Raw genomic sequence first — 11108 nt, 5'->3', positions numbered from 1 at the left:
AGATCTCCCCATTCACTTGTGACGCGACGCACAATCCAAGGGCTAGACGCGAGCTCGCCCTTGAAAGGCCACTTTCCAAGGCATCCCCCGATGACACATTGGAACGACAACCGCTGTCGAACCATTTCCCAATGTTGTGCCGATCGAGTTGGCACAGAGCCGCTAGACGAGGGCTCCCGTTTTAGATCGAGTTTTAAAATCACCAAGAAGACGCGGTGAGGGCTGGCAACCGCTGCCAAACCTTTTTCCGAAATTGCGCCAGCTGAGTGACTAGAAAACATGCTTTACGCGATAGGCACGCAAAAATTTTTGCTAGAGCGCCAAGCACCCACCTCATGGCCAGAGACAAGGGCTCGCCATTAGATCAACTTCGAAATCGCTGAACAGACGCGCTGTAGAATGGCAACCGCTGCCAAGTCTCTTCCGTAGTTGCGTCGGTCGAGTGATCGAAGAAGGTGATCTAAGAGAGGGTCCAAGCGTAGGCATTCGTCGGGGGATTCGCGCCGATGGCATAAATTTATGCAATACCCGAGCAACACCGGACGGAGGTGCTAGACGAGGGCTCCCGTTTTAGATCGAGTTTTAAAATCACCGAGTAGACGCGGTGAGGGCTGGCAACCGCTGCCAAACCTTTTTCCGAAATTGCGCCAAACCTTTTTCCGAAATTGCGCCATCTGAGTGACAAGAAAACATGATCTAAAGGAGAGTCCAGGAATAGCACCCTCGAGGGTGGGCTTCATGCCCCTCTAATTGATTCAACGTCGGCGTCCACCGTTTCAAAATCCGACATATCCATCCGCCCTGACAGCGGCGTTGAATCAATGAGGGGGGCACGGGAGAGGCTCGCGGCAACCACCTCTCCCGTTGTAGCCGCGATAGGCACGCAAAAAATTTTGCTAGAGCGCCAAGCACCCACCTCATGGCTAGAGACAAGGGCTCGCCATTAGATCAACTTCGAAATCGCTGAACAGACGCACTGTAGAATGGCAACCGCTGCCAAGTCTCTTCCGTAGTTGCGTCGGTGGAGTGATCGAAGAAGGTGATCTAAGAGAGGGTCCAAGCGTAGGCATTCGTTGGGGGATTCGCGCCGATGGCATAAATTTATGCAATACCCGAGCAACACCGGACGGAGGTGCTAGAAGAGGGCTCCCGTTTTAGATCGAGTTTTAAAATAACCAAGTAGACGCGGTGAGGTCTGGCAACCGCTGCCAAACCTTTTTCCGAAATTGCGCCAGCTGAGTGACAAGAATACATGATCTAAAGGAGAGTCCAGGAATAGCACCCTCGAGGGTGGGCTTCATGCCCCTCTAATTGATTCAACGTCGGCGTCCACCGTTTCAAAATCCGACAAATCCATCCGCCCTGACAGCGGCGTTGAATCAATGAGCTGGGCACGGGAGAGGCTCGCGGCAACCACCTCCCCCATTGTAGCCGCGATAGGCTCGCAAAAAATATTGCTAGAGCGCCAAGTACCCACCTCATGGCTATCGACAAGGGCTCGCCATTAGATCAACTTCGAAATCGCAGAACGGACGCGGTGTAGAATGGCAACCGCTGCCAAGTCTCTTCCGTAATTGCGTCGGTCGAGTGATCGAAGAAGGTGATCTAAGAGAGGGTCCAAGCGTGTAGGCATTCGTTGGGGGATTCGCGCCGATGGCAAAAATTTGTGCAATACCCGAGCAACACCGGACGGAGGTGCAAGACGAGGGCTCCCGTTTTAGATCGAGTTTTAAAATCACCGAGTAGACGCGGCGAGGGGCTGGCAACCGCTGCCAAACCTTTTTCCGAAATTGCGCCAGCTGAGTGACAAGAATACATGATCTAAAGGAGAGTCCAGGAATAGCACCCTCGAGGGTGGGCTTCATGCCCCTCTAATTGATTCAACGTCGGCGTCCACCGTTTCAAAATCCGACATTTCCATCCGCCCTGACAGCGGCGTTGAATCAATGAGGGGGGGCACGGGAGAGGCTCGCGGCAACCACCTCTCCCGTTGTAGCCGCGATAGGCACGCAAAAAATTTTGCTGGAGCGCCAAGCACCCACCTCATGGCTAGAGACAAGGGCTCGCCATTAGATCAACTTCGAAATCGCTGAACAGAAGCGGTGTAGAATGGCAACCGCTGCCAAGTCTCTTCCGTAGTTGCGTCGGTCGAGTGATCGAAGAAGGTGATCTAAGAGAGGGTCCGAGCATAGGCATTCGTTGGGGGGATTCGCGCCGATGGCATAAATTTATGCAATACCCGAGCAACACCGGACGGAGGTGCTAGACGAGGGCTCCCGTTTTAGATCGAGTTTTAAAATCACCGAGTAGACGCGGTGAGGGCTGGCAACCGCTGCCAAACCTTTTTCCGAAATTGCGGCAGCTGAGTGACAAGAAAACATGATCTAAAGGAGAGTCCAGGAATAGCACCCTCGAGGGTGGGCTTCATGCCCCTCTAATTGATTCAACGTCGGCGTCCACCGTTTCACAATCCGACATATCCATCCGCCCTGACAGCGGCGTTGAATCAATGAGGGGGGCACAGGAGAGGCTCGCGGCAACCACCTCTCCCCTTGTAGCCGTGATAGGCACGCAAAAAATTTTGCTAGAGCGCCAAGCACCCACCTCATGCCTAGAGACAAGGGCTCGCCATTAGATCAACTTCGAAATCGCTGAACAGACGTGCTGTAGAATGGCAACCGCTGCCAAGTCTCTTCCGTAGTTGCGTCGGTGGAGTGATCGAAGAAGGTGATCTAAGAGAGGGTCCAAGCGTAGGCATTCGTTGGGGGATTCGCGCCGATGGCATAAATTTATGCAATACCCGAGCAACACCGGACGGAGGTGCTAGACGAGGGCTCCCGTTTTAGATCGAGTTTTAAAATCACCGAGTAGACGCGGTGAGGGCTGGCAACCGCTGCCAAACCTTTTTCCGAAATTGCGCCAGCTGAGTGACAAGAAAACATGATCTAAAGGAGAGTCCAGGAATAGCACCCTCGAGGGTGGGCTTCATGCCCCTCTAATTGATTCAACGTCGGCGTCCACCGTTTCAAAATCCGACATATCCATCCGCCCTGACGGCGGCGTTGAATCAATGAGGGGGGCACGGGAGAGGCTCGCGGCAACCACCTCTCCCCTTGTAGCCGCGATAGGCACGCAAAAAATTTTGCTAGAGCGCCAAGCACCCACCTCATGCCTAGAGACAAGGGCTCGCCATTAGATCAACTTCGAAATCGCTGAACAGACGCGCTGTAGAATGGCAACCGCTGCCAAGTCTCTTCCGTAGTTGCGTCGGTGGAGTGATCGAAGAAGGTGATCTAAGAGAGGGTCCAAGCGTAGGCATTCGTTGGGGGATTCGCGCCGATGGCATAAATTTATGCAATACCCGAGCAACACCGGACGGAGGTGCTAGACGAGGGCTCCCGTTTTAGATCGAGTTTTAAAATCACCGAGTAGACGCGGTGAGGGCTGGCAACCGCTGCCAAACCTTTTTCCGAAATTGCGCCAGCTGAGTGACAAGAAAACATGATCTAAAGGAGAGTCCAGGAATAGCACCCTCGAGGGTGGGCTCCATGCCCCTCTAATTGATTCAACGTCGGCGTCCACCGTTTCAAAATCCGACATATCCATCCGCCCTGACAGCGGCGTTGAATCAATGAGGGGGGCACGGGAGAGGCTCGCGGCAACCACCTCTCCCCTTGTAGCCGCGATAGGCACGCAAAAAATTTTGCTAGAGCGCCAAGCACCCACCTCATGCCTAGAGACAAGGGCTCGCCATTAGATCAACTTCGAAATCGCTGAACAGACGCGCTGTAGAATGGCAACCGCTGCCAAGTCTCTTCCGTAGTTGCGTCGGTGGAGTGATCGAAGAAGGTGATCTAAGAGAGGGTCCAAGCGTAGGCATTCGTTGGGGGATTCGCGCCGATGGCATAAATTTATGCAATACCCGAGCAACACCGGACGGAGGTGCTAGACGAGGGCTCCCGTTTTAGATCGAGTTTTAAAATCACCGAGTAGACGCGGTGAGGGCTGGCAACCGCTGCCAAACCTTTTTCCGAAATTGCGCCAGCTGAGTGACAAGAAAACATGATCTAAAGGAGAGTCCAGGAATAGCACCCTCGAGGGTGGGCTTCATGCCCCTCTAATTGATTCAACGTCGGCGTCCACCTTTTTTCAAAATCCGACATATCCATCCGCCCTGACAGCGGCGTTGAATCAATGAGGGGGGCACGGGAGAGGCTCGCGGCAACCACCTCTCCCATTGTCGCCGCGATAGGCACGCAAAAAATTTTGCTAGAGCGCCAAGCACCCACCTCATGGCTAGAGACAAGGGCTCGCCATTAGATCAACTTCGAAATCGCTGAACAGACGCGCTGTAGAATGGCAACCGCTGCCAAGTCTCTTCCGTAGTTGCGTCGGTCGAGTGATCGAAGAAGGTGATCTAAGAGAGGGTCCAAGCGTAGGCATTCGTTGGGGGATTCGCGCCGATGGCATAATTTTATGCAATACCCGAGCAACACCGGACGGAGGTGCTAGACGAGGGCTCCCGTTTTAGATCGAGTTTTAAAATCACCAAGTAGACGCGGTGAGGGCTGGCAACCGCTGCCAAACCTTTTTCCGAAATTGCGCCAGCTGAGTGACAAGAAAACATGATCTAAAGGAGAGTCGAGGAATAGCACATCCGGGGTGGGCTTCATGCCCCTCTAATTGATTCAACGTCGGCGTCCACCGTTTCAAAATCCGACATATCCATCCGCCTTGACACCGGCGTTGAATCAATGAGGGGGGCACGGGAGAGGCTCGCGGCAACCACCTCTCCTATATAAGCTATTAGTGCGAGGCTCGCTCTGCATTAGAAATTAGCGAACACGCCGACATCCGCCTTAAAAATCCATATCCTTTAAAATTCCTACCAAACAGCCATTCACGACCCAATTTTTTATGAGGTCGGCAGAGGAGCAAAAGATCGTCATCGGTTAGGAGATGTGAGTTCATGGAGCCGAGGGACTGAAATGGTCATCGAGCTCATCCGATCAACTGGATGAATTTCACCTTGAAGGGGCCCAATCCAAAAGTTCCGGAGGTCATCTCCTGGAACTCTCGAGAACAAGGCCCATCTTATACATGCAAACTCTGCTACTGCGCAAACATAGGTTGCAATTAAAGAGAAATTGCGAGGCCGTCACAATGGCCCGAGGCCAATGGCTCCGACTAAGTCAATTTTCTCTTGCAATCACCATGCCGCCGTTCACAGAGAGATCTCCCCATTCACTTGTGACGCGACGCACAATTCCAAGGTCTAGACGCGAGACCGCCCTTGAAAGAAAGACCACTTTCCAAGACATCCCCCGATGACACATTGGAACGTCAACCGCTGTCGAACCACTCCCAATGTTGTGCCGATCGAGTTGGCACAGAGGCGACCTTAGGGAGCTCCCGCGTAGCAATCGGGATGTGCTTTCGTGCCCGTCTCTCACAAAAACCAATGTTAGCTGTGGACAAATTTGGAATCCAAGGGCTCGCATCCATCGTCGGCACTGGGTCTATATATTCAAAGGCCACGGAGAGGTTCCGATAAGAGAAGCTCCCCTGCTCGCTCGCACAAACATATCCCAAATTCTAGACACAAGCTCCCGCCCTTAGCATCGCTCTCCAGATCACCGCAATGACACATTGGAACGACAACCGCTGTCGAGCAACTCCCGAAATTGTGGCAATGGAGTGAGAAAGAAGAGCAACTTTGGGGAGCCGCGCATAGCAAACGGGCTGTGCTGCTGCTGCTTCATTCCGCTCTTTATATAGATCCGAAATCGTTGATTTCGTTTGGAATCCGAGGCTGCATTCGTCCTTGCTCAAACAAGCAATGGCTCTTCTAATCGAATGGCCACGGGGAGCTTCCGATAACAAAGGCTCCCTTGTCACTCGTGATGCGCAGGCCAACTGCTAGACGACGGGTCGCCCTTCAGATCGCTGCCCAGGCAACCACCACAACGGCACCATTGGAACGACAACCGCTGCCGAACCGTTATGAAAATTTTGTGCCAAAGAAGTTGTTGCGTAGAGAACGACTCTGGGGAGAGAGCCCTCGCATAGCAAAATCGGGATGGCTTCACGGCCCTCCCAATAGAAACGATGCTGGTGCCAATATTCCAAAAATCCGAATAACGTGTCTTTCGCGAACACCAGCACTGATTTCTATTGGGGAGGGTCGCCGAGAACTTCTGTTATCAAAGCTCCCATTGTAAGCCGCGATAGGCACACAAAAAATTGCTAGAGCCCCAAGCACCCACCTCATGGCTAGACAAGGGCTCGCCATTAGTAGATCAACTTCGAAATCGCTGAACAGACGCGCTGTGGAATGGCAACCGCTGCCAAGCCTCTTCCGTAATTGCGCCGGTCGAGTGATCGAAGAAGGTGATCTAAGAGAGAGTCCAAGGCTAGGGATTCGTTGGGTGATTCGCGCCGATAGCACAAAATTATGCAATACCCGAGCAACACCGGACGGAGGTGCTAGACGAGGGCTCCCGTTTTAGATCGAGTTTTAAAATCACCGAGTAGACGCGGTGAGGGCTGGCAACCGCTGCCAAACCTTTTTCCGAAATTGCGCCAGCTGAGTGACAAGAAAACATGATCTAAAGGAGAGTCAGGGAATAGCACCCTCGAGGGTGGGCTTCATGCCCCTCTAATTGATTCAACGTCGGCGTCCACCGTTTCAAAATCCGACATATCCATCCGCCCTGACAGCGGCGTTGAATCAATGAGGGGGGCACGGGAGAGGCTCGCGGCAACCACCTCTCCCCTTGTAGCCGCGATAGGCACGCAAAAAGTTTTGCTAGAGCGCCAAGCACCCACCTCATGGCTAGAGACAAGGGCTCGCCATTAGATCAACTTCGAAATCGCTGAACAGACGCGCTGTAGAATGGCAACCGCTGCCAAGTCTCTTCCGTAGTTGCGTCGGTGGAGTGATCGAAGAAGGTGATCTAAGAGAGGGTCCAAGCGTAGGCATTCGTTGGGAGATTCGCGCCGATGGCATAAAAACTTATGCAATACCCGAGCAACACCGGACGGAGGTGCTAGACGAGGGCTCCCGTTTTAGATCGAGTTTTAAAATCACCGAGTAGACGCGGCGAGGGGCTGGCAACCGCTGCCAAACCTTTTTCCGAAATTGCGGCAGCTGAGTGGCAAGAAAACATGATCTAAAGGAGAGTCCAGGAATAGCACCCTCGAGGGTGGGCTTCATGCCCCTCTAACTGATTCAACGTCGGCGTCCACCATTTCAAAGTCCGACATATCCATCCGCCCTGACAGCGGCGTTGAATCAGTGAGGGGGGCACGGGAGAGGCTCGCGGCAACCACCTCTCCCCTTGTAGCCGCGATAGGCATGCAAAAAAATTTTGCTAGAGCGCCAAGCACCCACCTCATGGCTAGAGACAAGGGCTCGCCATTAGATCAGCTTCGAAATCGCTGAACAGACGCGCTGTAGAATGGCAACCGCTGCCAAGTCTCTTCCGCAGTTGCGTCGGTCGAGTGATCGAAGAAGGTGATCTAAGAGAGGGTCCAAGCGTAGGCATTCGTTGGGGGATTCGCGCCGATGGCATAAGTTTCTGCAATACCCGAGCAACACCGGACGGAGGTGCTAGACGAGGGCTCCCGTTTTAGATCGAGTTTTAAAATCACCAAGTAGACGCGGTGAGGGCTGGCAACCGCTGCCAAACCTTTTTCCGAAATTGCGCCAGCTGAGTGACAAGAAAACATGATCTGAAGGAGAGTCCAGGAATAGCACCCTCGAGGGTGGGCTTCATGCCCCTCTAATTGATTCAACGTCGGCGTCCACCGTTTCAAAATCCGACATATCCATCCGCCCTGACAGCGGCGTTGAATCAATGAGGGGGGCACGGGAGAGGCTCGCGGCAACCACCTCTCCCCTTGTAGCCGCGATAGGCACGCAAAAAATTTTGCTAGAGCGCCAAGCACCCACCTCATGGCTAGAGACAAGGGCTCGCCATTAGATCAACTTCGAAATCGCTGAACAGACGCGCTGTAGAATGGCAACCGCTGCCAAGTCTCTTCCGTAGTTGCGTCGGTCGAGTGATCGAAGAAGGTGATCTAAGAGAGGGTCCAAGCGTGTAGGCATTCGTTGGGGGATTCGCGCCGATGGCATAAATTTATGCAATACCCGAGCAACACCGGACGGAGGTGCTAGACGAGGGCTCCCGTTTTAGATCGAGTTTTAAAATCACCAAGTAGATGCGGTGAGGGCTGGCAACCGCTGCCAAACCTTTTTCCGAAATTGCGCCAGCTGAGTGACAAGAAAACATGATCTAAAGGTGAGTCCAGGAATAGCACCCTCGAGGGTGGGCTTCATGCCCCTCTAATTGATTCAACGTCGGCGTCCACCGTTTCACAATCCGACATATCCATCCGCCCTGACAGCGGCGTTGAATCAATGAGGGGGGCACGAGAGAGGCTCGCGGCAACCACCTCTCCCGTTGTAGCCGCGATAGGCACGCAAAAAATTTTGCTAGAGCGCCAAGCACCCACCTCATGGCTAGAGACAAGGGCTCGCCATTAGATCAACTTCGAAATCGCTGAACAGACGCGCTGTAGAATGGCAACCGCTGCCAAGTCTCTTCCGTGGTTGCGTCGGTCGAGTGATCGAAGAAGGTGATCTAAGAGAGGGTCCAAGCGTAGGCATTCGTTGGGGGATTCGCGCCGTCGGCATAATTTTTTGCAATACCCGAGCAACACCGGACGGAGGTGCTAGGCGAGGGCTCCCGTTTTAGATCGAGTTTTAAAATCACCAAGTAGACGCGGTGAGGGATGGCAACCGCTGCCAAACCTTTTTCCGAAATTGCGCCAGCTGAGTGAGAAGAAAACATGATCTAAAGGAGAGTCTAGGAATAGCACATCCAGGGTGGGCTTCATGCCCCTCTAATTGATTCAACGTCGGCGTCCACCGTTTCAAAATCCGACATATCCATCCGCCTTGACACCGGCGTTGAATCAATGAGAGGGGCACGGGAGAGGCTCGCGGCAACCACCTCTCCTATATAAGCTATTAGTGCGAGGCTCGCTCTGCATTAGAAATTAGCGAACACACCGACATCCGCCTTGAAAATCCGAATCCTTTAAAATTCCTACCAAACAGCCATTCACGACCCAATTTTTTATGGGGTCGGCAGAGGAGCAAAAGATTGTCATCGGTTACGAGATGTGAGTTCATGGAGCCGAGGGACTGAAATGGTCATCGAGCTCATCCGATCAACTGGATGAATTTCACCTTGAAGGGGCCCAATCCAAAAGTTCCGGAGGTCATCTCCTGGAACTCTCGAGAACAAGGCCCATCTTACATGCAAACTCTGCTACTGCGCAAACATAGGTTGCAATTAAAGAGAAATTGCGAGGCCGTCACAATGGCCCGAGGCCAATGGCTCCGACTAAGTCAATTTTCTCTTGCAATCACCATGCCGCTGTTCACAGAGAGATCTCCCCATTCACTTGTGACGCGACGCACAATCCAAGTGCTAGACGCGAGCTCGCCCTTGAAAGAAAGACCACTTTCCAAGACATCCCCCATTCACTTGTGACGCGACGCACAACCCAAGTGCTAGACGCGAGCTCGCCCTTGAAAGAAAGACCACTTTCCAAGACATCCCCCGATGACACATTGGAACGACAACCGCTGTCGAACCATTCCCAATGTTGTGCCGATCGAGTTGGCACAGAGGCGACCTCAGGGAGCTCCCGCGTAGCAATCGGGATGTGCTTTCATACCCATCTCTCACAAAAACCAATCTTAGCTGTGAACAAATTTCGCCGCAATGACACCATTGGAACGACGACCGCTGTCGAACAACTCCCGCATTTGTGCCCCGATGGAGTGAGAAAGAATAGCAACTTTGGGGAGCCGCGCATCGCAAACGGGCTGCTGCTTCATTCCGCTCTTATATATAGAGATCCGATGTCGTTGATTTCGTTTGGAATCCGAGGCTGCATTCGTCCTTGCTCACACAAGCAATGGCTCTTCTCATCGAGAATGGCCACGGGGAGCTTCCGATCACAAAGGCTCCCTTGTCACTCATGACGCGCAGCCCAACTGCTTTCCGAAATTGCGCCAGCTGAGTGACAAGAAAACATGATCTAAAGGAGAGTCGAGGAATAGCACCTCGAGGGTGGGCTTCATGCCCCTCCAATTGATTCAACGTCGGCGTCCACCGTTTCAAAATCCGACATTTCCATCCGCCTTGACACCGCCGTTGAATCAATGAGAGGGGCACGGGAGAGGTTCGCGGCAACAACCTCTCCTATATAAGCTATTAGTGCGAGGCTCGCTCTCCATTAGAAATTAGCGAACACGCCGACATCCGCCATAAAAATCCAAATCGTTGAAAATTCTGACCAAACAGCCATCCACGACCCAATTTATTATGAGGTCGTCTAAGGAGCAAAAGATTGTCATCGGTTAGGAGATGTGAATTCATGGAGCCAAGGGGGACTGAAATGGTCATCGAGCTCATCCGATCAACTGGATGAATTTCACCTTGAAGGGGCCCAATCCAAAAGTTCCGGAGGTCATCTCCTGGAACTCTCAAGAACAAGGACCGTCTTACTTGCAAACTCTGCTACTGCGCAAACATAGGTTGCAATTAAAGAGAAATTGCCAAGCCATCACAGTGGCCCGAGGCCAATGCTCCGACTAAGTCAAATTTTCTCTTGCAATCACCATGCCGCCGTTCACAGAGAGATCTCCCCATTCACTTGCGACGCGACGCACAATCCAAGTGATAGACGCGAGCTCGCCCTTGAAAGGCCAGCCCACTTTCCGAGACATCCCCCGATGACACATTGGAACGACAACCGCTGTCGAACCATTCCCAATGTTCTGCCGATCGAGTTGGCACAGAGGCGACCTTAGGGAGCTCCCGCGTAGCAATCGGGATGTGCTTTCGTACCCATCTCTCACAAAAACCAATCTTAGCTGTGAACAAATTTAGAATCCAAGGCTCGTATCCATCGATATCGTCGGCACTGGGTCTATATATTCAAAGGCCACGGAGAGGTTCCGATAAGAGAAGCTCCCCTGCTCGCTCGCACAAACATCCCAAATGCTAGACACAAGCTCCCGCCCTTAG

The sequence above is a fragment of the Cupressus sempervirens genome, chromosome 2, assembly GCF_028749045.1.
Source record: "Cupressus sempervirens isolate cs-2001-9-10 chromosome 2, ASM2874904v1, whole genome shotgun sequence".
NCBI lineage: Eukaryota > Viridiplantae > Streptophyta > Pinopsida > Cupressales > Cupressaceae > Cupressus > Cupressus sempervirens.
This window is presented reverse-complemented; position numbering follows the sequence as displayed.